The 2719-nt window shown below is 34.1% G+C and overlaps 1 non-coding gene across 1 annotated transcript; it reads right to left on the bottom strand.

Moving 5' to 3' along the window:
• Nucleotides 1–636: 636 nt before the first annotated feature.
• Nucleotides 637–758, bottom strand: LOC121475399. The gene has a single exon (XR_005983750.1). It is a non-coding gene; the product is annotated as a U6atac minor spliceosomal RNA (small nuclear RNA).
• Between the last annotated feature and the right edge of the window lie 1961 nt (nucleotides 759–2719).

A 2719-nucleotide genomic window follows, 5' to 3' on the forward strand; every position in this document is an offset into this window, starting at 1 on the left:
TTTCAATCATGAAATCAGAGTAGAAAACCACACCTTTTTTTTTTTTTTGGAAAACCACACATTTTAAACCCATGCCAATGCAAGGTTATTCCTTGACCATTTGATAGCTGATACATGGTTTCTGGGGTTCAGACTATATACTAATTTCTTTTGTTACTATTTATTTATTTATTTATTTATTTATTTTTTGTTACTATTTAAATAAAAATTCTTAAGCCTTTTTACTATAAGCCAGCTGTATATCTGGTTTGTGTCCCACAATGTTTACACACTCTATCAAATAAATCAGCTCAATGTTTAGAATGGCAAGAATAGAAAAGTGTCATGGATGGCTTAGTAGAGGATCATTTCTAGTGCAGTTTTTTGTTTTGTTTTGTTTTGTTAGTTCTTATTTAAGTTCTAGTTAACACACAGTCTAGTATTAGTTTCAGGTGTACAATACAGTAATTCAACACTTCCATATAATACCTGGTGCTTATAACAAGTGCACTCCTGAATCCCCATCACCTATTTCCCCCATCTCCTCCCTCTCCTCCCCTCTGGTAACCATCAGTTTGTTCTCTACAGTTAAGAGTCTGTTTCTTTGTTTGCTTGTCTCTTTCTTTTTCCCTCCTTTGCTTGTTTGTTTTGTTTCTTAAAAAATGATGGTTAGATGCCAAAAAGTATGTGGCAATGTCTTAACTGTGTGTTGTCAGGCCTGAGGGCTTCTTCTCTCTTTGTCTAGGGGAGTGTTAATCTTTTCTCCTTTCATGCAACATGCTAGTGCAGATTTTTAAAGAAGAAGAAGAAAAATTAGACATATTTCCTGACTTTCAGGACTTTTAAATGTCTTGATTATGACAATGAAAGCCTTTATTTAGGATTGAATGTAATTATCATGATGCACAATCAATAATGATTAATGATATAATTACAAACGAGAATCATTCTAAGTACATCTATTTGTTCTTTAACATGTGAGACAATTAGACATTTTAATTTATTTATTCAATGCATATTTATTGAGTATCTACTATAGGCTGGATATTTCTAATGCTTGGGAATCATCAGTGAATAAATAAAAGGTTGCCCTATCCTTGTGGATCTTGTGCATTTTCATGAAAATATGTTCTGTACATATGGACAATTGAAGAGTGCACTTTTCAGAATGAAAACCTACCCTAAATTTTATTCTTTATTTCTAAAAAATTCAAAATAACAGAGAGGAGATCCCTATGAAATAGGTGACACATAATGCATCTGAGTTGTCAGGCATACTTTACACATATTAACTAATTTGGCCTTCACAAAAGCCCTATGACACTACTTTCATTTCCAATTTATAGATGAGGGGACGAGGCAGGGAGAGGTAAAAAAACAAAAACAAAAACCTTGCCAACATCACATAATTTTGCCCCTAGTACAGTTGGGACCTAACTCAGGTCCTTTATCCTCCTGGTCTATTGTTCTAACTCACCACATGATTCTGTTTTGCTGGGACAGACCTTTAGCCAAAGCCTCCCACAGGTTTTGATGTGGATTCAGATTTATAAACTCAGTAAAATATCTTGTTCATTTCAAGAATCCTCCAAATAAGTACTTTCAGAAGGTAATAAGTTACAGTTTCTAAAAGAGCCTGAGTAGAAGTATGTTTCTGGTAGCTTAGTCTGTCAGATCCTGGTTCTATCTTGAAAGCTCGATGGAATCATATCATTCCTCCCTCAAGTGACAAACCCCTTCAATTACTGGGAGGTGGCCATCATTGCCCATCACCTTCTCCAACCCCAGCACTTCTGATGACTTCTTTTTTTAGGTCAAATAACTTCTCCTTGCACAATTATCTAGAAGTAAAAATTAAAACAAACGGAATGATGAAAACTTTAGGTCATTTCTTTCAAAGTCATTTCCAGTGCTGCATTAAAAAGAGAGGGGAAAAAGCAATCCACAAGCACAACAATAAATGAGGTATGCGATTTAATTCTGGATATTACAGGGAGGTTTAATGAAGCAGAGAAGTGGATTTCTGGAGAAGGAGACATTAAAGTCTGGAAAAGAAGTATACCTGTCTGGGGATTAAAAAACAAACAACTTTAAAAGGTCAAGGAATTTAGAAAGGAAGCTCATAAAGGTAACATTTGGACTCCTAAAGTAACTGAAGATGAGAACATTTGTCTGAGAATGGACTTACTGAAATCAAATGCTACCGTAGAAGATAATTTTCATTGAAAAAATAATTTTCATACTGAGGAGCCAAGGGCTAATTATTAGGGAAGTTGCAGCAGAACTAGATGTGGTTTATATTTCAGATCTTGTAGACAGTAGTTACTTCTTATAAAATAATAGGTATAAAAACACATTAAAAAGTTAAGAATAACTGTATAGCGATTTTATTTTTTGTGTAAAATTTTAATGTAGGTAGACCAAAAATTGTTATCTTTTGTAGCTCATGATAAGACTAAGAAATACTAAATAAAATCTTTTGTTTCAAACTCACCTTAGTGAGGGCTTGAAAAATTACGTGGATAAACCTGAAATCATGGGTGAAAATGGGGCAGAGCTGTGTGTTTAAATATTTTTCAACTATTAAAGAAACAAAAAACCCTCAATAGCACAAGAAACCCCAAGGAGAAGATGGGGCAATCTAATGGTCATCTTCTTCTTCCAAACCTAACCTTAAAAAGTATGTTGTGTCTGAAATGAACTATGGCTCCATAGAATAAGGTGTGAAGCTTTGACTAGA

This window comes from Vulpes lagopus, chromosome 1 (assembly GCF_018345385.1).
Source record: "Vulpes lagopus strain Blue_001 chromosome 1, ASM1834538v1, whole genome shotgun sequence".
NCBI lineage: Eukaryota > Metazoa > Chordata > Mammalia > Carnivora > Canidae > Vulpes > Vulpes lagopus.